The following is a 27,723-nucleotide window of genomic DNA, read 5'->3' on the forward strand; positions in this document are numbered from 1 at the left end:
CTGCGCTAAGGTGGTCTCTGTCTAGTTCAGATTTCACGTTGAGCACATAAACTCATTAGCAAGTGTTAGATCCACATCCAGGTTCCCAGATCTTCATCTGAAATATGGAAACAATAAATTTATTAAACCTGTAAAGGTTTTTTTTACTAAGACCACGGTGCCAGGTTTCCAAAAAATGCCCTAATGGATGCCCTTCTCTCATCATGACAACTTTGGGAGTTGACACACAGGTCCAAAATCATTGTCCAACTACAATATATTTGAATATGGTAACATGATGACCTGAGGGTTTTTGAGGAAGGTAAGTAGAACAGAGAGATGGTATGAATACATTTCAGAAAATATAAAGGTCAGAAGGGGAAACTGGAGTGGAGAACAAGATGGAAAAAAAGAGAAATAAATACAAATGTTGATGAGTGCAGAGAGAGAGGGAGGGAGGGAAGGAGGGAGGGAGGGAGGGAGGGAGGGAGAGGGGGGTATTCTGAAAATAAACACTTTTAATTTCAATTGTTTGAAAGATTATTTCTCTCCAGTGTCTAAAAATCATATTTAGATTTCCACTCTAGCAAGGAACTGTCCATGGTCCTTGTTTAATAAGATTTTCCTTGTCCTTAACAGGAAATTCTTGGAAGGAATACACTATATGATGATTTTCTTTTATTCCTAGTGAGTATTTAGCAAATCTGCCCAAAGTATTATGGGCAACTAATTTATTTATCCATCTTGTCATTTTTGTTTACACTATACTGCAATATGAAGAATACTTTTTCATATGGGAGTATAAGAGTTTTTCAGTTCTAAAGGCATATTAAAACTTCCAGCTCTTATATTTGAGCTAAATTCCTTTCCGTATTTCACCATTCCTATAGCTGAATTTTCTAGAAGGGCTGATAAACTTACATAAGTTCACAAAGATAATGTAAACTCAATATTAGAACAACACACTCATAATTGGAATAATCATTCATATCAAGATTTCCACTGAAATCTTTAAAAATTAAAAGAAAAGTTCCATTGGCAGGCCCACCCGGGTAGCCATAGTGGAATAGCTGACTTTAATTGGAGAAAACAGTTCTCCATCTCTTAACCTAAAATTAGCCCATAATTCACCACTCTGCTATGTCCAGTTGACATATTTTAATTTATAATAAAGATGCAATTAGGTAATACATTAAATATATTATACAGCAAATTAAACTATAGAGAAGGTGATCAAGGCCCTTGTAGCTCATGGATGACCTTGCTAGAACCTCAACTTTAGTAAAACCAGACAGCGTCGTGAAGGATTGATCAATTGTATCTGTTTACATACACAGGATGTATTTTGAGTTTTCTTACTGAGCAGTATTTGATATTATTATTTTCATTTGATCTCAGGCAACTTTAGCATTCATTGTGATTTACTGTTTTGCTTGTACTGCAGTTCTCAAGAAAGAAATGAGCATGATTTCTTTTGGATTTAAATCTAGATTCCATAACTTGACCCCAATGTCAAATGATAGCATAATAATAATACTTCTCCTCCTCCTCCCATTTTATCCACCAATAACTACAAAGTCAGTGCATAGGCCTGCCAATCTTATACTGCCACCCCAAAGTGTTGGATTACAAATCCCATCACCACCAGACAGTATTTCTATTGAGCAAATCAGTCAATAGGTCCAATGGCTGACTATGCTTTCATGCTTAGTCTCTCCGAGCATAGGCCATGTTTGCTTCTTTGTCTAATATGGCTTGAAGAGATCCAAAATTTTAGCTTCTTGAAGCAACGTTCTGATTCAGATTTAAATCAAATTGGACTTTTTTTACCCAAGTTCAAATCATAAATCTATGCATATTGTAAGCCTGTGTCCTATCATATATGTCATAACCATTAAATTGATTAAGTAACCTATAATCATTATTAAGAGACGCAGTGGCTGTTCTGCCTTGGGCATTGTAGGCTTGCTCAGGGCACGCAGTTAACTCCACTCTTAGGAATCTCTTTCAGATCAAGTTTATTATCAGGCATTCTTAATAGCAAAACTTACAGTTCAGTGTTTAAATACTTCTTATTTTCCATGATCTGTCCCATCACGTAGTGTAAAAAGATGATTTCACTCCCATGCTGAGTGGAGATATAAAACACTACTATTCTGGTTCACAAAGGCATTCAAAACTGCCTGGCTATAAACTTTGCATGTGGACAAGATGCCCCAGTGGCCAATCATCACATGTCATAGAACTACATTTCTCTGCCTACGTTTCCCATGAGGTAGTTTCTTAAAGGAGACAGTTCTTAATTCCTACACTAGCTATATACTGCTGGGGCAGCACAGTGGCTCAGTGGCTAAGACGCCGTGCTTGTGGATCAGAAAGGTTGGCAGTTTGACACTTCGGCAGTTTGAATCCTTAGTGTCACGTAACGGAGTGAGCTCCAGTTACTTGTACCAGCTTCTACCACCCTAGCAGTTCGAAAAAACATAAAAATGCAAGTAGAAAAATAGGGACCACTTTGGTGGGAAGGTAACAGTGTTCATGCGCCTTTGGCATTTAGTCATGCCAGCCACATGACCATGGAGATGTCTTTGGACAGCGCTGGCTCTTCAGTTTTGAAATGGAGATGAGCACCGCCACCTAGAGTTAGGAACGACTAGCACATATATGTGAGGGGAACCTTTACCTTTATTCATTATTACATCTTATTTATCACTATTTCTTAAACACCACAGTGTGCTGTATATGCCTTTCAGGGCCATATATTACTGAAAAGAAGCAATCCCGTGATGGGTGTTGAGTACTATTCTCTAATGTGTTTCCAGATTTACCCATGTCATTTGCCCTTTCCAGAAAACCAGTCATGAGAGAAGAAATGAGATGGGTGTATCTATTCAGATAAGAATAGGAGAATAACTAGAGCCGAGGTGGCGCAGTGGTTAGGGTGCAGTACTGCAGGCCACTTCAGCTGACTGCTATCTGCAGTTCGGCGGTTCAAATCTCACCGGCTCAAGGTTGACTCAGCCTTCCATCTTTCTGAGGTGGGTGAAATGAGGACCCAGACTGTGGGGGCAATATGCTGACTCTGTAAACCGCTTAGAGAGGGCTGAAAGCCCTATGAAGCGGTATATAAGTCTAACTGCTATTGCTATTGCTATAACTGGACATGATCTTTTGAAGTCAAGTAACACCAAGGTGCATCTGATCTACGTTACTTCCAGTTTCCCAGCTGAAACTATGGTTAAGTCTGTCAACATGTTGTGCAATTAAATACACATAAAATACAGATAGTCCTTGACCTACAACCACAATTGAGCCCACAATTTATGTTGCCAAGTGAGACATTTGTTAAGAGAGTTTTGCACCATTTCATGACCTTTCCTGCCACCGCTGTTAAATGAATCGCTGTATTTGTTAAATTAGTAAAACACAGTTGGTAAGTGAATCTGGATTCCTCATTGACTTTGCTCATCAGAAGGTCCCAAAAGGGCATCCCATGATCCTTGGACACAGCGTCTGTCATAAATATGAGTCAATTGTCAAGCATCTGAATTTTGATCACACAACCATGAGGATGCTGTAATGGTTATAACTGTGAAAAAATGACCATAAGTCACTTTTTTCAGTGATGTTGTAACTTTGAACCATCACAAAGTGAACTGTTAGAAGTCAAGGACCACCTGTGTCAAGAAATATATTAAATGGGGATATCTAAAAATGGAAGATTAGCACAATATAAAGACAATAAATAAGGCTATAGGAAATAGCTGTGCCAGTAATGGCAATTTTATCTCCTGTGGGCGTTACACCATTCTCTGCCATGTATGCTGGGCCACAACCTTCTCCCTACTCTCCCACTTTATAGCCCATATGGACCAAATGAATCAAAAACCAGCCAATGACAACTGAGCATGTAATGATCATTGTTTTGGGGAAATAGGGTGGAACATGGCTGACAAAATAAAGAGGTAAAAGATGGTGACAGTGGTAAAAGGAACCCACTTGAAGAAACACAACTTCTTTGGCAATTTGTTTAAAAGTGAAGATCTAATTCTACTTTATTTCTTTATTTTCATAAGACCATTTCAAAATGAGTTTCATTTCATGCCAGTTTTTAAATGTTTTGGTACTGATATATTACTCCCATGATTATTACTAAAATTACTAAAATAGTTACTGTAATTTAAAAAATGCTGGAGTAATCAGATTGTGGTTTTTTTCACATTTTATAGCAATGGGATAAAATCCTGTAATTTTGGAAAATGATTTACTATACAGTGAAACAATTTTAAAGGTCCCATTTTACTTCCTGCCAGATACTTTTGTTGTTGTTGTTAAATAACACTAAACTTTATCTCTCTACAAAGTATAGGGAGCTGGCATTGTATATGATAACACTTGCCAAAACACTTTACACCTCTTAGTTTAAATCACACATAATTCTTTCTCTAGATAAATGGTAGACCAAATTGTGAGCGTTTGCACCAATGTAAAAGAAAAAACAACTTTATATTTCAAAAACATTCCTGATATCAAAGTTAAATTGGAAACCACTTATAGATTATAATTCTGCACATGGGCTTGTAGTCTTTCCAAAAATTTAGTCTCTCCTAACATAAGGCTTTCAAAATATTAAAGCTTCTCTGTTTTGTTGCAGTAAGAATAGATCTTCTTAAAGGTAACGGTAAAGGTTCCTCTCGCACATATGTGCTAGTCGTTCCTGACTCTAGAGGGTGGTGTTCATCTCCTTTTCAAAGCCAAAGAGTCAGCACTGTCCGAAGTTATCTCCATGGTCATGTGACCATTATGACTAAATGCCAAAGGCACAAGGAACGCTGTTACCTTCCCACCAAAGGTGGTCCCTATTTTTTCTACTTGCATTTTTACGTGCTTTTGAACTGCTAGGTCGGCAGAAGCTGGGACAAGTAAGGGGAGCTCACTCCATTACGTGGCACCAGGGATTCAAACTGCCAAACTGCTGACCTTTCAGATCAACAAGCTCTTAGCCTCTGAGCCACCACTTCTGTTCTGAGCCATCGCGTCCCTTCATTATCTTATTAGATTACATAAAAATGCATTCATTGTTCATCCTGGTTGATCATTATCTTTTTAATTATGAATATTGATTTGTTTTAAATGCATTTTAAAGTTCTAAGCTGGTACTTTAAAAGCACTCCGTTTCATATGCAGTATTGATACTATTTTGAAAAGTTCTGTTCAGTTTGACATAGCTGTAGTTTCTCTGGTTTGTTTTTGCTCTCTTATTTCCTCTCCTGCCCTTTCTCCTGCTGTTTGAGCTTTCAAATATCTTTCAAATTAAAAACTGAAAACAAAAACAGAGTATGCGGATCTATTTGCCTAATCTCCATGGAAATATTTATTCTGTTTATCTAACTGTGCCAAAAGGGAAATGAATGGCAGCGAGCAAGATTACTCTTTATTCTCAAGCCACTCAGTCTCTTATTGTCCAGGATATTTTCCCACTCCTGCAGAATGAGAAAGTACGGTGTTTGTAAGCAATTGTTTGAATTCCATAGGTGCTCGTTTTGGCCTCATTTAAAAAGTTGAGGGCTGGATAGATAGGCACACACTTTTCCTTTTCAATATTTTAAGAACCAAAATTAAATAATGAAAAATCAATATTAAAATTGTACACTTCATGAATCTTCTTAGAGCAATTTAGCTGGGCTGCAATGATGTCATGGATATTATTATTATTATTATTATATATACTTTATTCATTAAACATGAAACTCAGTCAACTGAACATTTAAAAATGCATCACAAATACCATTGACTGGTGCTGATGGTTGATACGGGTTGCTGCCAGCATCCTTGATGTCAACCAAGTACCTTCTTAAGATGTAAGATGTTCCGAGTAGAACAGTTTTTTTCAGTTCCACTGGTGTTATTGCAAGAAGCTGAAATTTTTTGATGTGTCTTATAAAATTCTTGGACATGTTACCAAGTGCCCCAATGAAAATGGGCATCACTGTTACATGTTTCAACCATAATCACATAGTTTCAATGGCCACGTCTCAATATTTTGTGATTTTTTCCAGTTCTTTTTCTTTGACTCTTGCATCTCTTGGTACTGCAGTATCAATAAATTGTACGTTGTTGTTGTTGTTGTTGTTGTTGTTCTCATCACTTTGGGAAGCAATCTGTCAGCAATGGATTGTTTAGAATATCTTTGTTAATAAAAATGAAACTTACCTCTTTAATCCAAATTAAAAGGAGAGTGCGGAGAGGAAGTATCTGCCAGAAAATAGATTATTAATTACGATAGTCTTCAAGCTATCACAGTTTGAATTTCACAGTTCATGGTCTCATTTTAATTGTGATGCTGTTTCTTCAAGACTATAAATAGTTTGGGATTGGAATATCATAACAATTGTTAGCAATTGCTTATAAAATAAAATGTTCCACTAATGCCATTCTTTGATCAGTTCTTTCTATTCTTCTACATGAAATGGTTAAACCTTGGATGGCCTTTCTCTACTAAGAAATTCTTTCCTGCCTTGAAATATGTGCTATTATAATGGAAGTGGGTTGTTGTTGTTGCTGTTGTTGTTATTATATGTGATTTTTGTTGCCTTTTGATTGTACAATTTATGTATGTATGTATGTATGTATGTATGTATGTATGTATGTATGTATTTATGTATTTATTTATTTATGTATTTATTTATTTATTTATTTGTTTGTTGGTATGATTTATAGGCCGCCCAATCCCGGAGGACGCCGGGCAATATTCTGAATATTTTGAATATATTCTATTTGAAGAGTATTTTCCATAAAGTTGCCTTTTATCAGGTAAGATAAATACATCTTCAAATAAATTATGGTTTTAGTGCCTTTATGAAGACGGTCGTGACAATAATGTAGGTATTGTTTGCAAATTAGATCCAAAATTTGATTTGATTTATTGCATTTCTATGCCGCCCTATTCCCAGAGGGACTCAGGGCAGCTCACAAACCAAAGTAAGGAGGGGGATACAAACAGGAGGAAAACAACAGAACAAACAACTACAACAATTTAAAAACAATCAACAACCACACAATTCGAGGGGGGACGGGAACTCGTCAGCCCCAGGCCTGTCGGAACAGCCAGGTTTTAAGGGCTTTGCGGAAAGAAGGAAAGAATTGGTAGACAGTTGGATGAGATATGTTTTTGAAGATAGATTAGATGGGGAAAGGGGAAAGGGGAAAGGGGAAAGGAACGGCCAAGTGGAGGAGTAAAAAAAATTGAGATCAAAGAACAGGAAGACAAGGCTAAGATGAAGATTTCTGATGTTGCCAGCAAGAACATTCAAGGCTGACTACTGGAAACTATTGGCTCAAAGCAGAATTAAGGTGTAGAAATAGAACAGAGTGAGCTCTAGGTCAAGGTGAACAATTAAGTTTCCCAAGAGATCCCAGGAGAAACTGGGGCTGTTGTGGAGAGCAAAGCCAAGAGGTTGAAATTACTGACTGTAGTAGTCTTGTTGGACCTTGCATTTCAACTAGGTTAGAATCATCAATGCTAGTCAGGGCTAACTTCATCACTAGCACTGATGATATTACCGACTTTGGGTAATGAAATGTCAGCAAGGAAACTACCATATTCAGAGATCACCAAGAATCCTACAGTTCAACACTGAGCTACAAATATTCTCCTTTATAGGTTGAAAGTAATGGTACTGCCATTGTCTACATCAGGGGTGTCAAACTCAAGGCCCAGGGCTGGATCCAGCCTGCAGGGTGCTTAGATCTGGCCTGCAGGGCTGTCCTGGAAACAGTGAAGGACCAGGCTGTGGTGCTTCTGCCAGTAAAAATTGAGCTCTCAAGGGCCACGTGTAGTCCTCCCAAACTCCATTTTTGCTGGCAGAGGGTTGCAGGAGGCCATCCCAGCCAAAAATGGAACTCAGGAGCCCATTTTCACTGGCAGAGCACTTGGGCCACCACAGGTGCACCCAACACGAGTGATGTCATGTTGGCCATGCCCATCATGGCCACATTCACCCCATCCCCCAAGGTCAAACACAATCTGATGTGGCCTTCAATGAAATTGACTTTGACACCCCTGGTCTACAGGTTCAGAGATGAGGAAACACAGAACCTCACCTCACCTGGGCTCAGCCTGGCTGCCTCTCTTCAGCCATGAATGCAGAAAAGTTCTTTTTCTCAACAGTCAACTAAAGGAGTGCACCGGGCTTCTTTTCCCAGCCCCTAAGGCACATTTAATTACCTTTTATTTCCTAACTTCCAGTGGACCTCACATGGACTGGACAGGGACAGTCAAAGGGCTGGCTATAGCCTAGGGATTGTAAAATGTCCAGGTCTACTCTAGTTAGCAGAACCAGAATCTGACCAAAAGACAGATCTAAATGATCTAAGGAGAAATTGAAGCTGTAATTAAAAGCTCACATAGGCTGTATAAATGAGGCATATACCATGCTATTAGCAAGACATTCCCCATTTCCTGTAACATTGCAAATTTTTATATTCTAAAGATAAAGAGACGTGGTAGTTAGTCAAGTCTATTGTTATTATTTCCTGAATGGTTGTTATTGCAACCATTCAGAAAAAAGTTTAATTTGTCCTGGTATTTTGTAGCTGTATGTATTTTATGGGGAACATTCATCTTTCTGCTAGAGTCCCGTGTCTGTGTGTGTCTGTGTGTCTGTGTGTGTGTGTTGCATTTGTACTGATAAATAAAAAAAGGGGGACTAGTATAGATCTATTTCAAGCTATTTAGCTCTCATCAGCTAGCCATACCCTTACTGGGATTCGAACATATACATACACATATACACATACATACATACATACATACATACACACACACACACACACACACACACACCCCACACACACAAAACAAAGTTTGTTGGTACCCTATTGAGCCTGCAAAAATGGCTCTGTATTGGGTGATTGAAATGAGAGACAATAGACAGAGAATTGGTCTGTGCAGCTTTCTCCTTGCTTTACAATCACGTTTGTACACCAGTTTCTTCTGGAATCAGATACTGTATGAAGGAGACAGTAAATTGACAATAAAAATGTATGTCTCCAAATCTGATTGAGTAGCTGGGCTATGATATCACTGCTTGTATGCAATGAGGCCAGACAGAATGCAAACATTACAAAGACAAGAAACTTTTTCCTATCTGGAAGCACAGTCTGGCTGCCTCTTGTCTTAGTACTATTGATTATGCTCCCAAAAGGTCATAAATTACTGTAAGAGTTATTTTTAAGAATATTTGCTGAGCCTGACCTGTCAAGACAGGTTAATCTAATGACTTTCCCACCTTCAGCCTTAAAGAAGAAGGCAAAGTGATGCCAAAGAAACTGAAAGCTTTTCTTTTTTTTTCCTCCTGGAAGTAGCTTTTCAGCTTTCATATTACTTATATGGGAAGAAATATAAAGTGTGTTTTTTTTCTTTTAGAAAAGCAGTCACGTGATAACAACAGAGTGACCTTCCCGCACAAAAGAAGAGAAAGTCAAGATTTTGTTTTAGGTAGAAACAAAAGTCCGGATTAAATATGTAAGAAATGCCTGCAAGAACACACAAGATCACAAAATTATTAAACGAGGGATGGGACACTTGACAGGATTTAAACTAAACAAGCCAGCACATCATTTTGGATTCAAAGGCAAAAATATGCTTGAGGAAGCAGGAAAAGAAGAATTCCTTAAAGCAGCAACCCATTTTTCCTGGATCACTGGAGCTAGTTCACTTTGATGTTTTTGTAAAAGGAATGCCACCGTGCCAGTCATTTTGTGAATCTAGTCCGCAAATGCTACCAAAATTCCCAATGGCTGTCATCACCAAAAGGGTATTAAGAACCCCCCTTAATTTTTCATCTTCCCTCCTCCAGTCTGGCTATACTATATTTGAATGCTCATGCCTCTTCACTTATTAAATTCATTTTTTTGTAAGTTAGTAGTTAACCGCAAGGTTAATGTAATACAGCAACATTGATGGAGGGACTAAAAAATAAATAAAAATCACAGTCATGGCAAGTAAAGAGAAGCCCCGTCCCTTTTATAAGGATCTCACATGTACAAAGGCTTTGATCACACTGCAGCAACCTCCATCTTGACATTTTTCACCCCCACTTGCAGAAACCGTTGGCATAACGCAAGGCTCTCTTGTACCACCTTTTTACCCAAAATGTCTCCTCAGCTCAAGACTACTTGAGTTATTTTCAATTCTTAGTGACCACATAGCAGTGGTGGGTTTCAAAAATTGTTCGAACCTACTCTGTGGGTGTGGCCTCCTTTGTGGGAGTGGCTTGCCGCCCATGTGACCGGATGGGAGTGGCTTGCCGCCCATGTGACCGGATATGAAGATGCCAACCACACTTGTCAGAACCACCTTAAATTACCTCACACACAGCACTGGCATGCATAAGAATATGATGTAAACTTGTTTTTTAAAAGGCATCTTTGGTTTGCATTAAAACAACTTCAACACACGCAATGTTCTGATTGCACCACAAACACAGTAGTCATCCTTACCTTCCACAGAGGCACTGAGTTTTATAAATATGAGCTTGATAGTGTAGAATAATCATATCCAAGGACCAGTGGTGGGTTTCAAAAATTTTTGGAACCTCTTCTGTAGGTGTGGCCTGCTTTCCGGGTCCACTGGTGGAACCTCTTCTAACCGGTTCGGTAGATTTGATGAACCGGTTCTACCAAATAGGTGCAAACTGGTAGGAACCCACCTCTGCCACATAGGTTTGTTTTCTCCATGAAAATGTAATTTGGAAATAGTTCAATTGGTGCAAGAAGAAACAGAACAATGCCATGTTGAGGTCTTTGGAGTTATTTTGGTTTCTCTACCTTTTGAACCACAAGGAAGAATTTTATATGGAGGTGAGAAACCATGATCATCTTCTCTGTTATGCTTAAGGTTCTGCAAATGCACAACTGTAACTCTGAATCTCACAGAAGTTCAATTCCGTTCACTCATCTCAACCATTTTTTTGTGTGTTCTTTTTGTACTTAGACAGATCTGATTAATTTTGCTGCAGCTGAAAATCATGCAAATATAGTTGAGAAAGAGACATTCAGTGCTTTATTGCTCTTCTACCCAAACTCCAGTACTAACTGGGCTCAGTGTTTTGAGTGTTATTCCACTATACAGTACATCACAATGTTAATTTTCCACATTACTTTATTCCCTCTCTAGCCCATATTTTACAAGGGACAAAACAAACGGCTTGTAATTACATTGCATGCCAGAACAAATTAAGTAAACACACATTTTTTAATGCTTTTGGCTGTTAGGGTGAGAAACAAAGGGCTCAAGTTAAGGCCAATATTAGAGTTATGCAATTGCTCTGGGATACAGAAAGACAAATGCTGTTGATTGAATACTGGTAACATGGAAAGTATCATTGCTGAACTCTTAAAAATAGTGCCTTTCCTTTTCAATAAAGCCATTCTTCATTTTATTTCAAATCATAATAATGAGAAAATATTTTATAAATCTACAAATCTATTTAAAGTGTTTCATGGCATGGAACCAGGTTATCCGAAGGCACGCCTTTCCCTGATTACATTAACACTTTCTATTACATCTGGCAGAAAAGACAGGTTACAAGTACTATCTGCCAGATTTGGTGGATCCCAGGAAGTGGACCTTCTCAGCTGTGGCACCCAATCTGTGGAACATTCTCCTCCCATCCATGAAGTTAGGTTAGCTCCATCTCTGCTATCATTCCAGCACTCCTTCAAGAACTGGTTATATCACCAGGCCTGAGATAACCAGAAATATTTTTAGTTGGATCCAATGTGGTTGGTCTATTTATTCTGCCCATGTAGTTTGTATAAGAATAACAGTGACCTTTCTGTATAAGAGAAGAGAAGGTCATGGTTTTGTGTTTTTAATAATGATTTTGTAAATATTTTATAATGATATTTTTAAATTTTATTTGTTGTTTTATTGATTGTTGTATGCCATCCAGAGTTGCTTTTTATGAAATGGGAGGTCATATTTATTTATTTATTTATTTGTCTTGTATGCCGCCCACTCCCGAAGGACTCCGGGCGGCTCACAATAGACAAGGGAAAGGGGGATAAATAGACAAAGACAACACTTTAAAAAGAATGCAACATTCACAGTTTCCGTGGGGCTGGATGTTTCACAAGCCCCCCGGCCTGCTGGAGCAGCCAGGACTTGGTGGCTTTGCGGAAGGCCGGGAGGGTAGTGAGGGTCCGGATCTCCACAGGGAGGTCATTCCAGAGGGCTGGAGCTGCAACAGAGAAGGCTCTCCCCCGGGGAGTCGCCAGCCGACATTGGCTGGCGGATGGAATCCGGAGGAGACCTAACCTGTGAGATCTGATCGGTCTAAGGGAGGTAATCGGCAGGAGGCGGTCTCTCAGGTATATAAATTGTGATTAATAAATATGTAAAATAAAATAATATATATTGTTCCATTTAGCAAAAGATGAATTAGAGGATGACTCTCTAGACTCAAGTCAAAGACATCAAAGATGCAAGAGACAGAAAGGAGGTATAAAAACAATGCCCCATTCATTCACAAGGTCAAGGTCTAGCTGATTGTGGTTAAATGCAACCATGAAGAATACCAAAAGCAACAGAGGTTGAGAATGTATGGATCTGACTTCCCCAGGTTTCCAGATTTATAGTGGAGAAAAGTTCCAACTTTGATGAGTTTATAGATTTGTGGACACAGTAAATTCAATGTATTGAAGGACAGAGTGTGCATTTGCCTATTTTAAATAATTTTTATCCATGATAACTACCTGGTTGAAGAGGATATTTCTATTCACAGCCATCTCAAATTTATGGTGTGTTTTTTTTTAAAAAAAAATCAGAGTAACATTGAAGCATTCATATGCCTAGAGGTGGCGTTTAATAAGAGCAGGATGAGCAGTAAATGAGATATAACTCTACAGCATATAATTTAGAAGAAATGGGTTAATCCTTGTGGGGTCCTTGGTGCTCTCTGAGCTTGCTTGTTTTCTTGCAGATATTTTATTATCCAAACTAGGTAACATCACCAGTGGTAGTCTATTAGCACTGATGATGTCATATAGTTTGAGTAATGAAAAGTTTCCAACAAAACAAGCAAGCTCAGAGAGCACCAAGGACCCCTTCATTTCAATCCTGAGCTACAAATATTCTCCTTGATTGGTTAATCCTTGTCCCTGATAGTTATCCTTATAACACACAGGAGTGTCCCCTAGATGTAATCTAGCATTACATCTAACTGAACACCATCTATGATAGCTAAAATCCAGGAGAAACTAACTTGGTGCTTCCCTGTATGGTTCTCCCCATTCCTATCAGGCAGGTTCAAAATGACCAGGATCATGTTATGGAAATTGTAATCCTAAACATCTGGGAGTTCTCTTCTAATTTATGCCAGTTTGGAAGTGATTCTTGAAGTTTTCTAAAAGTTGTCCTTTCCATATCTATCCAGAGATACCAGATATTGAACATGAGATTTATTGGAAGAAAATAATACACTTTCCCATTGAAATGCAGCTCTTATAAGATCTTAATGAACTTTTCTATTTACGATCTTTTAAATTTAGCTTGATCGCTTTTTCCCTCCCGGAATAATCCCATTTCTCCTTACTCTTTCCCACTTAATAAATGCATGGCATTTCCTTTTTTTTAAAAAAAACTTCTTCATTATAAATGTTGTACTCCTTTGCATCCTATAGCACATTTAACCTTCATTCCAGCATGTGGGCGTGCATGTGGGCGTGTTCAAAATACTATACTCAGGATTTTGGAGGATTGGAAATAAAAGACACTGGATGCAAGGAAAGTGAATTCTTAGTAGGCAACCATAGGATTACACTTGCCCCCTTTCCTCTCTTGCTGTGTGCAGGAAGAAATTGACCCACACTTGCTACGGGTAGTAGAGAAGAAAGAAAGTAGAAATCTGCAGCGTTTTTCTGCCTGACTAATTTTCAGAATGGAAAAAAAGATTTTTGTTTTGTTTTGTTTCTTTCTCTCTTTTTTTGAGAATCAAAGCTTCCTAAAGACCTTGCAGAGGGCACGGAAAGGGGCCCATAACCTATTGATCCCCTTATATTCAATCCAATTCACTTGACTCTGGGCATGCGGTAAATAATGACCCCCGCGTTATGAGGGTTTTTTTCCCCTTCTGGTGTACGTGCAGTGGTTTGTGCGTATCCTGTGGTAATGAATACGCGGCTGATTTACGGAGGGCTACCCAAAGTTAAGTTATTAATTAGGAGATGCATTACTGGCCCACAAAACGTCGTTTTGAGCGGTCCGTTGCCCAACGACCTCAGAAAGACAAAAGATTCCATTTTACAAAATCTAGTTAACATATCAAAGAGCAGTAAATGTGCAAATTGCTGTCATAAGGCATCCTTTATTGCTTTTTCCTTTTCAGGAGAGGGCCCTCCCCTCCTCCAAGAGCTCCCTCTGAGCCTCTTTGACAAGGTTACTCATTGGAAAGAAGAGCAGCTATTTTATGCTCTTCAGATGTTTACCTTCTGTAAAAGACACTTCAAAGATTGCTTATGGGACTCTCCCATCACCCAGCAAACACTTTAAACCCATTGTTGTGATAGATGGATCCTTCCTGCAGATTTAATAAATATAAGCAGAAGCCAGATTTGGGTTTTTGTTTTGGGGGTGTGTTTTTTTTTTTTGCAGGGCCAGCTGTCTGCACAATAGGCAAATCGTTCATGGGTGGCCTACACGGACAGGCCTCTTTAGAAAAAGAAAAACCTAAATAACTGTTTAATGCTTTCTTTCTTGATGTCTCTGCCACCGCATTACTTTTATTAATGCTACTCCAGTACTTTTCTTCCATTTCTGCAAAACGGAATGGATCATAAATATTCCCCTATAATTCTTCAGAAATCCTGCACTCGGGCTCATTCTTATGTCCTGTTTGATCATCTGGGCGCATACAGGTGGGTGAATGCAGTGATTTACCAAATGGCAACTTAGCAGGGGGCCATCCAATCCGGCCCACCACAGGCGGGTCATCAGTAGCAACAACCTGCCTGGTGAGAAATTTTTTATCGTTCCTTTCATTTGCCAGATCTCCAAGAACAAATGGCCAGGTTGTAAAACAAGCTTTTCAAGATGTGAACCTTTTGCTGGGGCTAACTCAAAAAGAAAAGCTCCCCCCCCCTCTCTCCCTCTCACACACACACTTATCCATTTTTCAAAAAAAATTCACTTTTCCCATCAAAAAAATTGGCTTGAATTATGATTCAATAGCAACCTTATATTGATATTATGGGATAAAACATACTTTCCATTCATGCACAACTCATACATTGACATACATATGTACGTATGTACATACATACATACATACAAACCAGTAGTGGGTTGCAGACCTGTACCAGGGTGTACCAGAGCCTGCTTGGAGCACCGGATACCTTTCCGGTACGGTGCTCCAGAGGGCCCGCCCGCCCAAGGTCCTTACCAATGTTTTAAGTCTTTGACACTTCCATGCCTGCGCACAGTGCATACAGTGCCTGCACAATGCTCCACTGAGCAGCTGGAGCATTGCAGAGGATCGTGGAGGTGCTAAGACGCATGCGCGCACTGTGCACGTCCATGTGGATGCCTGTGGGCCCGTTCCAACTGTACCAGTTAGAATGGGATCCGGAATGCACCACTGATACAAACACACACACACACACACACACACACACACAGAGAGAGAGAGAGAGAGAGAGAGAGAGAGAGAGAGAGAGAGAGAGAGAGAGAGAGAGAGAGAGAGAGAGAGGTGTCTTCTGAAAATAAAAAGGTTTAACTTCAATTGTTTGAAAGATTATTTCTCTCCAGTGTCTAAAAATCATATTTAAATTTCCACTCTAGCAAGGAACTGTTAGAGAGCTCATCCTTTTTTGTATACAGATAAGATTTACACACAATAGCATTTCCTAGTGAATTGGCTTCACTATGAGGCAAGACAGAAATCTATTAGATTCTGGCAGATTTGGGAACCATCCCTGGTTGAGCAAGTTCTATTCCTTGAAAGGGGAGACTAAAAGTAAGAACATGCAATTCACCAAAAGTTGTGAACCACTATTTTGAGTAGCCCCAGCCAAAATGGCCAATGGTAAAAGGTAGTGGGAGTTGTAGTTCAGCAACATCATTACACAGCATGATTGGTCATAGTTGTCTCTCCAAGACAATCAGCACCTTCCTATTCAATGTCTTTCAATATCATAAACAAACTAAGAAATCTGATTGCAACCATGCCACATACCAAAATACCTTTGGAGATTTCTATTTCTTTCCCTCCAATCCAGATGGCTCTTGCTTACTTCTGGGGAAGAAATATTGAAAAGGACTTCCTGTTGCAGTTAAACCTTGGTGAAACAACAGGATTTTCTCTCTTTTCAGTCCAGGAAACATTTTCTTAAAGGGCAAGAGTTTCAAAAATCTGAAAACTTTTAAAACAATGTCGAGTGCCATGATGGTGAGCCTATGGCACATGTGCCAGAAGTGGCACGTAGAGCCATCTATCCAGGCACATGAGCCATCACCCATTGCTCTTCCAGATTCCGGCACCCCAACCAGCTTGTCTTCACACACGCGGAAGTGCTGGAAACAGGAAGAGCAGCTGTCTGGTGCGCCGGAAGACCAGTTGGCCTATGCACATGTGCACGCCAGGCAGATGCTCTTCCAGTTTCTGGCATGCGCACTGGCCACATGGTCTTCTGGTTTCTGGCACGCATGCATGCATGAAGACCAGGTGGCCGATGTGCATGCACACACTGGAAACCAAAAGATCGTCTTCCTGGCATGTGCATCGCACCGGATGGCTGCTCTTCTGGTTTCTGGAGCGGTGCATGTGCACACATGCTCCCATTTCGGCACTCAGTGCTGAAAAAGTTTGCCAACACTGGTTCTAGTGCAAGGGTTCCTAACTTTGACTAATTTAAGACCTGTGGACTTCAAGTTCCAGAATTCCCCTGGTTGAGTGCCTAATCATCCTGTGTTCTAGGCTGTTCTTTTAATTTAACTAGTGGCTTGCTCAGTTATCCCTGTTTTTTGCCCAAATGTTCTGACTTCTCCATCGACTGGGTTGTCCCTGGTCCTTAGCAGAAGGAAAATGTTTGCCTTCTGCTAGAAACAAACAAACAAACTAGAATCAGCTACACAGACCCCTTCCGAATACTGTTGCCAATAGAGCAGTTATTTAAACCCATCCCATAAGCCATCATATAAACTCTAGTCAAATAAATCAGACTAAAATGATATTAAACTAAATCAAGTTTTTATCCTGATCCTGATTATTTTGGGAACGTAGTCATTGTCTCCAAGTCCAATTGTTAAACATTACACTAATCTTCATATCCCTCTGTTAACCATCTGTGACTGCTGCTTTTTCATGTGTCTGTCTGTGTGTGTGTGTGTGTGTGTGTGTGTGTGTGTGTGTGTGTGTGTGTGTGTGTTTGGATCACTTTTTTTCTTTTTTGTACACCAGTTTGTTTTCCTTTTTGTTGTTCTTGGCACTAGACATGTGTTTTCGTTTTGTTTGTTTCTCTGTTTTGTATTTTACCTTTTATGATAAAACAAAATAAATATACTTTTTTAAAAAGTCAGATGTCCCTGCCTAAGGCCAATGAGATGACCCATGCAGTGTGGCAGTTCACCTACCAGTCCTCCTTCAATGTACCTTACAGGCAGAAAATAAAAAGAAATCACCTTTTCTCCATTCTCCCACCAATGGAACATAAAGCCGTCATATGAGAGTAACAAACCATGCTAAAGGTTCACCGTAGAATTACTGACAGAGTGGTAAAACTCATTACTTCAAAGGCCCAAGTTGCGATACAGCAATGAAATTATGCATATTCCATATAAAGTTTGAAACTTTAGTAGAAAATGAAAATAAAAGAGTAAGGTGCAGTATTAGCAGGGCGCTTCCAAACATGCAGACTGAATCCAATGAGTTAAGAACTGGCAGACTGCATTTAAAAGTCAAACAGATTCAATGCATCAAAGACAAGTAGTTATCAAACTGAGCTCTCCACAGAATTGATCCAGATCACAACTGAGATACAAGCATACTGTATGCCAAGATGCTTCTTATTACATGCTCCTTCATACAAAAAGTTTAGAAAATTCCTTGACTTCTTTTGGTTGCTAGGCAATAGCTATGCAGGATTCTAATTAGGTTTGCATTCAATGTGACCCCACCCCCTTTTTCTTCTTTCTCTTAAAGCTAAAGACAAATTAACCCTTGATTTGCTGCTTGGTAAGGTTCCTGCCATTATTGTTTCTACATGCAGCAATAGCTAGCTAGGTGGCACTAGCTCCAAGATGTTCTGTTTGAGAGATTAACTATCAAAAATAAGTTGTTCTATCAATACTTTCATCCCAGTAAGGTGTGATGATGTTAACCAACCTCATAAAGTATGAAATTCAGTTCAAATACTGCTTTGACACACCTAGCCAGGTTCTGTCAATAATTTTCTCTACAGTTGGCATGACCCTACCCAGTTTCATAAGGACAACAGTTCCACCACAAATGCGTGAACAACAAAAGCGCGCCTGACTAAACCGCGGTGACAAAACCGTGCCGACAAACCGCGCGACGAATGAGCGACGAATTAGCCCTAAAGCGCACCGACAAAAGCGCTCCGACAGAAGCGCGCTGTAACGTAATCCTAAACCTAACCCTAAACCTAACCCTAAACCTAACTCTAACCCTAACCCTAACCCTAACCCTAACCCTAACCCTAACCCTAACCCTAACCCTAACCCTAACCCTAACCCTAACCCTAACCCTAACCCTAACCCTAACCCTAACCCTAACCCTAACCCTAAACCTAACCCTAACCCTAAACCTTACCTTAACTTAAATCGCGCTTCTGTCGGCGCGCTGTTGTCGGCGCGCTGTTGTCGGCGCGCTTTTGACATCGCGGTTTTAGCACCGCGGTTTTGTCAGCGCGCTTATGACGTTCGCGCTTTTGTCGGGTCACGAGGACAACATGCTCTTCACTGATGTTTTGATAATGTGCTACTATATTATATGCACTAATATATGCATTTCTGGATGGATGTCTCAAAAGAGAGGGAAGTGCTACTACAAGCAGTGATCTGTCCCCCCTCTTTCTACTTTCTCTCTTCATCTTCATCAAAATTTCCAGCTTTTTCACTACCAAGGTATCCTGCAATTTCATTATGGAGTTGAAACTTCACTGACCAAATATAAACCTTGCCCATAATAACCAAAGTTTATGTTCTGCCAATGCCCAGCAGTTCCATCCATGTTGCAACGTTACACTTTCTGTTGAGCTCAATGCGATTTAGCGCACCAAACATAAATGCGATTAAGATTGCAAATTTTAGAGAGCAAAGAAAATCTGTGCTAACAAAATAAAAGTGATGCCATTTCCTGAAATGTAATGATGTTACAAGAAAGTAGCACATCAAGATCATTGTCAAGAAGACCATAACCTTAAACATCTTGTGAAAATTTCAAACTCTTCTGAAATGTAATAGTAAGAATGAAGAGACAAAGAGTTTGGGTGAGTAATAGACTCTCCTAATATACAATTCAACAGATAACATACCAGCCTTTTTTATAGAAGACTACTATATAAATAAAACTTGCCAGTCAAAAAGGTGAATATACATGTCCCGGGATAATGTTGCAGGATCCAATATGGATTGGTCACTGAGACCAGAGGTTTAGTCTTCCAAGCTTTTAGACTTGTGCTAGAGCCCATTCTCAGGAAACTTCTCCCTGTGACACATTCTGGTAAGAGAGAAGTTCCCTGAAGATGGGCTCCAGCATGAGTCCAAAAACTCGGAAGACTAAACCTCTGGTACCAGTGACCGACCCAGATTGGATCCTGTAAAACTTAAGTATTGTGGATGATGGGATAAATGATTTTATTCTCCAAAATGGTGAGCCTATACATATATGATTAAATAGCTACTTACTTATGTTCCTTGATCACATAATTAGAAATTCTGAAATGGATAAGTTTTGTACCAATATTTCTGCTTCACTGCCAGACTGCACAGAACTTCATTGTTCATTTCTGCAGATCACCTTGCCTGCCCTCAATTATGCACAGAATTTTCTACTGGAGAAAATTATGTCAAGATATAGATATAATATTTAGCTAATTATTCCTCTGTTACTCTAACAGCCAACTTCTTCTAGAAGTTTAAGGCAATGTTCAGAACAGGTAATGGTTGGTACCATTTCGCTTTGCACATGCTTTGCTTGCGCATGCATAATTGATTGTAATTTATTCTGCATATGTGCAGAAACATGCCAGCAATGGCAGAAGAGACCGGGGAACCAGTTCGGGGGCATGGTCAACCTGGGTCACTGCCGATTCTGCAACCCAGGCCAAATCACCACTATCAGATCGGCCAAACTGGGAGCAACCCACCTCTGGTTCAAAATACTCTCTTTCCAGTGTAATGTTCAAAATAAGTTTATGTGGTAAATTGGGCAGAAAAATAATTGTTTCAATAATTGATTGAGCTTCATGTTGAGGGGAAATTTGGGTGGGGGAGAAGGAATTAGCCAATCATTTTAAACATTTATCATACTGACATAGAAATCAGGGTAGTGGACCTCAAAATGTTCCATTGTAATCATTTTTAACGTACCTCACATTTTTAAATTCCTTTTAAAGAGCACGTTGCCACAGGAAATCTTTCTCAAAACAGGACAAAGAGAGGTGTATCTCCATTCTGCTGGTGGTTTAGGTTCATAAGAATTACAACCTTCAGCATCTCTGTTAAGAGTCCTTTTGACCCATCGCTCTCTGCTGCCTTCTCTCCAGTCCTCAGCTTCCCTTACAGCTGATGACAATTAAATCTATAGTTGTAAAAAAAAAAAAAAAGCTCACTTCATACCACTCTGTTGTAATTATAACTTTGCTGCTGACTTCCAGATCTGACAGGCTCCATCTTGTCTGCCTCTGGATGCGGTGGCTTTTATCTGCAACCTCCACCTCATTTTGAAGAAAATGAATGGCACCAAATGCCAGGGATCAGAAATACATATAATAGAAAGTACAGCAAGCAAGAGGAGGAGGAGGAGGGGAAACTTGGAAGATAGGCAGTTATGTAGATTTTGCTTATGGGCTTTTGAACAGTATTATCCCTTGCTACTAAAATGTGTAATAAAAATAATAATAATAAAATATCAGAGTAATCATAAATTAAATAGTAATTAGAAGGCACGGGTTTTCACCAGCTCTGATTCACTTCTTCAGATGTAGAAAGTGGCGGGGCTGATGTAGGATTTATATTGAGAGGAAGCAGGAAGAAAAGTGGAAGAAAGGGAAAAGATACTGTAGGTCAGTGTTTCTCAACCTTGGCGACTTTAAGTCCGGTGGACTTCAACTCCCAGAATCCCCCAGCCAGCTGTGCTGGCTGGGGGATTCTGGGAGTTGAAGTCCACCGGACTTAAAGTCGCCAAGGTTGAGAAACACTGCTGTAGGTTGATTGTGCAGATGCAACTTACATGTGAGCCGGATTACGAGTACATTAACACTTGTGGTGTGTGGGGAAAAAAACCAATTGTGTTTGTTGAGATCTTGGAAGGTTGCCTGAAACCTTTTGATGTAGATGAGTTCAACCATTATTCACTCTGCTCAGCGGTGCTATTAAAAACCTGCTTTTCTTAAACAGTCACCATAGATCTGCTATAGAGTGTCCTAGGGCAATGAAATGCTTTAATATGACTCTGTCTTTGTTTTGAGCCCTGATGTCGAACTTGTGTCCATTAATTATTTCGGGCAAAGTTTGTCCATTTCTCCTAAGTAACATCCAAAGGGGCATTGCTGGCAAGCCATTGCATCTATCACATCGACAGGCTTATACTGGCATATGGATCACTGCCTAACCTGAAGATTTTCATAAACAAGAAGAAAGAACAGGACAATGATGCCAACGTGGGAACTAGACCCTCCACAAACCCAAATGTCTATTTGCCTCTACATCCATGCCAGGGTTGGTATTCACTTACTTTCCCTACTGGTTTGCAAATGTGAGTGTGCGCCCCATCCACACCTGCGCTCGGCCTTCCGTGCATGCACTTTGATCACGTGTGTGGCTTGCATGCATGCGCGTGGCTTGAAAACATGCCTAAATAGGACGGCATAAAGCCGGGGCGGGGGGGCAGGCCCACCCGTGATTTCCACTACTGGTTCAAACAAACTGGTCCAAACCAGCTGAATACCACCTCTGATCCACGCCAGCAACACCATCACAGTCTCTAAGAAATAGTCCCACAGAATTAGCAATACCTTCACATGTTCTTCTCCCATCTCATTCCAATTTAAATCCTACCCCATTCTATGCATCTGGTGAAGTGAACTGAAGTTTGCACAAACGTATGCCTTATTTATTGGTCAGCAAAGATGCTGCCAGCTTCTTATTTTATCAAACTGAACTATTTCAGAGAGCTTATGTTAAATGTGGAACTCCCATATTTGGCTACTGTTTTTTTATTATTATTCTACAGCTTTGTCAGAGTTGTTCTCATGGATGTTTGATTAGAAATAATGTTTGTTTTATGCTCTTCGTAATTCAACTGCTGAAAGACCTGTTGATTGAGACAGGGATGAACTGATAAATGGCATAGAATGAATTTATAAGGCATAATATTCACACAATTGACATTATGCTTTGGATCAAGATACTCCAGAACAGTGGTGGGTTCCAGATGCCGTTGAAACTGGTATGGTGCAATAGGGCCCGGCGTCCACCACATGAATGCACGCAGCATGCGCACACATGCATGCAGCACACGCATGCGTCCTTACCTCTTGCGATGCCTCCACGATGCTCCAGCTGCTCGGCGAAGCATCGCGCAAGCGCCGTACACTCCGTGCACATGCACAGAAGTGCCAAAGACCTCAAATACAGGTAAGGAGGGCAGGTGGGCCCTCTGAAGCACTGTGCCGAAATGGTACTCGGTGCTCCATGCAGGCACTGGTAAGCCCGTACCAGGGCGTACTTCCTGCAACCCACCACTGCTCCAGAACTACCAGAAGAATAGAAATATCATCTGGAAATCTTAAATAGTTTAGATTCAAGGCATTAAAAGAACATCTGCTCTCACTGCGTGTCTTTTCAATAGCACCACCTCTACTATAAAGTAGCATCTCTAAAGTAACTATATCTACCTTGGTTTTGAAGAAATAAACAAATGAGTAAGACCGATTGGCTACCACCCGAAGGAGGGCCTTCTCTGTGGCTGCTCCGGCCCTCTGGAATGAGCTCCCCGTGGAGATTCAGACCCTCACCACCCTTCAGGCTTTCCGCAAAGCCCTTAAAACCTGGTTGTTCCAACAGGCCTGGGGTTGACGGGTGCCCTGCCCCAGCTCGAATTGTGTGGTTGTTGAGTGGTTTTTAAATTGTCTGTAGTTTTTTGTCCGTTGTCTCTTTTTTCCTCCTGTTTGTATTCCCCCCCCTACTTTGGTTTGTGAACCGCCCTGAGTCCCTCCGGGAATAGGGCGGCATAGAAACGCAATAAATCAAATCAATCAAATCAAATCACTGATTTTTATAACAGCCTTTGCTTCTAATTTACTAAGGTCCAGTTATTTATTTGGATTTTTTAGCAGATTAACAGAGTTGGAAGTGACCTTGTAGGTTATCTAGTCCAACCCCACCCTGCTCAAACCCTACACCATTTCTGACAGATGACAGTCCAGTCTCTTCTTGAAAGCTTCCAGTGATGAAGCTCCCACAACTTCTGAAGGCAAGCTTTCCATTGGGTGATTGCTCTCACTGTCAGAAAATTATTTCCAGGTTGAATCTCTCCTTGAACCGTTTGCATCCATTGTTCGTTGTCTGGCTTTTGGGTACTTTGAAAAATAAGTTGTCCCCCTCCTCTCTGTGGCAACCCCTCAAATATTGGAACACTGCTATCATGTCTCCCCTGGTCCTTCTCTTCACTAGACTAGCCTTGCCCAGTTCTTGAAACCATTCATCATATGTTTTAGCCTCCAGTCCCTTAATCATCCTGGTTGCTCTTCTCTACACTCTTTCTAGAGTCTCAACATCTTTTTTCTAGTGTGGTGACTAAAACTGGATGCAGTATTCTAGGTGTGGTATTACTAAGGCTTTATAGAGTGGTATTAATACCTCACTTGATCTTGACTGTATCCCTCTGTTAATGCAACTTTGGATTGCATTGGCTTTTTTGGCTGCCACTGCACACTGTTGGCTCATTTTTAATGATTTCATAATTTTGAATAGACAAAATTTACTTTTATGTAAACCAAATGCAGGTTATTCCTGGATGGAAAGGATAGAAAGTAAGCAACTAAAGATAAACAGGCAGAAAGAATAGTGGCTCAAATATGTAAATGTTGGTTGTCCTTGAAAAGCGACAGTAGGCAGGTGATATTGTGCCTGTATTTCTGTAAGGTGATTGCACGGTAAGAATATTATGTTTAGACCAGAACAAAAAAAGGCAGAAGGCCTTTAGAAGTGTATTTGAGCATGCACTGGGACAGAGATCTTATGACTATGTCTTCTAAGTAGGGTTACCTACTAAAGAGGTACCCTAGTTGATCCTAGCTTTGCCTTTTCTCATAAGACGCCTGCAGGGTTTTGTTTTATTTGAAGGCAAAACTCATGAGAAGTGACTCTTGCTCAGAATTTGGAAATTGATTAATGATTAAACGTATTTAGATTAGTTCTGTGCAAAGTAGTAAAGATTTGCTGATGACACAGATGCATTCTTGGGGGAAATGGATGTTAATTGCTGTCTAGACATTTTATTACTACAGTGGGGGTACTGGCCATTGACCATTGTGTTCCTTCTTCTTCTTCTTCTTCTTAATCTTCTTTTTTTTAACATGCTAGTCCAAATTAAATTGTTGGTTTGTTTTTGCAGAGATCATAATATCGTTCCAGGGTGGTATGTAACTGAGAAGGCTGAGATACCTATCCTAATATTTCCAAGGCAAATGCCATGCACACATTTCCAAAGGTTGTGAACTAGATTTATTTTATGAAAGCCAAATTCTCCAATTTGTAATTCATAAACTATATCTACATTTTTAATATACCTTGTTCTATGGGCCATATTTGCATTTGATGTGTGGCTGGGATTCAAAGCCTTCTTCCTGGAAACACACACACACACACACACACACACACACACACACACAGGACTTCTCCTGGTCAGTGTTACATTGCAGAGTAATTGTTTAACTAGTTTCACTGTGATTGATGGGAAACTTTGCTAGCTTGTGAAATGGAACAATTCACTGGAAAAAATTAGGTTTGAAAAGGTTTAGACTGTTTTAGAATGTAGCTATTTTCCAAATGATATTCTTGTATTATGTAGGAAAAATAAGACACTTTTTAATGATTCTTCAATATCAAGAGAGAACACTGAGAAAAAAAGTGAAGAGGAGATTAACATGTTTTGTAATACTATAACATTCTAAATATTTATCTTTAAATATTTCTGTTGGCACTTATTCAGTTTGCACCCAGATGCAAAAGTAGTGCTGCATACACGCAAAGCAATATAATACCAAGTTCCCTAAATAAATATTTTTAAAAAAATAATACCTTGTTGGTATAATTAGTATTGATTCTTTGGAAGCCTCATACAGTTTAAAAAATTTTTAAACACAGCATTATTTGAACTCAGATACACCTAAAAAAATTCAATGTTGTTATGAAGCATTGAGTTTGTTTTCTGTAATTAAGAAAATATTAAGTGGTAGCTAAAAAAAATATAAAGCTTGAAGAAAATGAAAATATGGTTGTGACAAAATATATCTCAAAGATCTAAGTAAAATTAAAAACATAAGTTGAGACAAGTATTAGGAACATCTTGTTTAAAAAGTAAAGTCCTCATATATTTCTTCGGGAGCTATCTAAAGACAATTATTTGATGATATCGTAGAAATATGAGCAAGTAGAAAAGGACAGACACATAATTATAGATAGAAAGCCTGATCATCAAGTCTGAGGGAGTTTAAGATGGAATGGGCACAATGTTACGAAAACCAAGAGAGGTGATGATGATATGTAACAAATGAATAAATATAAACCATATAAACATGAATATGATTTAAAAAATAACAAGCAGGAAACAGTAGTTTTCAGAACAGAAGTATGGGCCAAAGCCAAGATTACAGAGATTGGGTTTATAAAAAATAATAGAGCATGCCATATACTGACATATGGAGAGGCCTAAAACAGAAAAAATCAAAATAGTTTGGGGGGAAGGAATAAGTTACTGAGAAGAAAATGTTCAATAAATATTACTAGGGTAGGAGGAGTCAGTTTCAGCATAAAAGGAATTGCAAATAGGACAAAGACATGCATATACAACTATTCAACTATTTGCATGAGAGAAGAGATTATTAGAATGCAAAGCAGAAGGAGACAATGGGAATGCAAACTGAGAAATAGTTAAATGTCTGACAGAAGATTGTTGCCCTCATCACTAGCTTCTTAGAATGATGTCTTCATAAACAAAAGTGGCACATAGGTAACATTTTTTTCAGGAGATTTCTTTTCTTACCGTATATCAACAACAGGAAAAAGAAAGGTATAATGTTAATTCTGAGGCCTACAATATGGGCTGCTTTGGCTAAAAGGAAAGGAAATACAATTTCTTTAATCTAGTCAAAATAAAGTTATCATGAATATGCCACAAGGATCCCTTAATGGAGGGACAGTTCAACCAACTAGGCTCTTGTGGGGGTCGGTAATGCAATTACATCCCAAAGCCTCTTGGGATTTAGTTAAATTAAAAATGTGGAGTGGAATTGGGCAAAATAAGTTCTTTCTGTCCTTATAAATGGTATATATTGGCCTGCTCAGCATAGTTGTTTCATTAATATTCTTTCATAAACATAATTTATGAAGGACATATTAAACTACGATTCTTCACTGCCTAATTCGAATATTGCAGATTGCCCAGTAATGTACCAATTGCTTAAATACGAATGAAGATGACAACTTCGTTAAAGTTGCTAGGAAAGTTGCTAGGAAGGGTGGCTTACCTCACTATGAATGGAAAGTTGCAAAATACTGATATTTTCCAATCATTAAAAGCACAAATGATGTTATTGGATTATGGGTAAATTAAAATTTCCTCCCTTGAAAAAGAAACCTCAAAGAGAAATATTTTTTTGCAGATGGTGGCCATCTTGAATTAATATTCTCATAAAAAAATATTATGTACTCTTTTTTTTTCTTTTGCTCAATTTAATCAAAAAGGGTTTTAAAAGTTACTGTAGGACCCAGATGCTTATTAGAAGAGACGGGGGAAGGGAGAATATCATAGTTATCACTTCTAAGCAGAAAGAAACAGCCTTCTTACGATCCTGCAAATTCCAGAGATAAGACCATTTTGATGCCTGCAGTCATATCTCCTTGGTAGAATTGTTCAAACTGTCTTTTATGTATTTATTAATCCAATGTATCCATGATCGTTATATAATGTTCTTGACCTTTGTGTACAGACAAATCAATAAGTAATTGATAGAAGGCTTAAGTATGGGATTTTTCCACATCCTCCCAAGTTTTGATCTTGATGTTTGCAGAGAGATATTTCAAAAGGCAACCCAAGGGTTTAAGCCTACATCATATTTCAAAATAATAAAGAAGAGGTGGCACTTGAAGGTTCAACAAGATGCATTAAATCCTTATTATTAAATTCCCATTTTCAATACAGTACTTTCCTTGTGGGAAGTTTTTCAGCAACAGACTTGATTGAAATCACCATCTTTACCAGGTGCCATGCTGTCTTA

This window comes from Thamnophis sirtalis, unplaced genomic scaffold (assembly GCF_051295495.1).
Source record: "Thamnophis sirtalis isolate CommonGarterSnake01/CBP01778 unplaced genomic scaffold, rThaSir2_p1.2 scaffold_2, whole genome shotgun sequence".
Taxonomy (NCBI): Eukaryota; Metazoa; Chordata; class Lepidosauria; order Squamata; family Natricidae; genus Thamnophis; species Thamnophis sirtalis.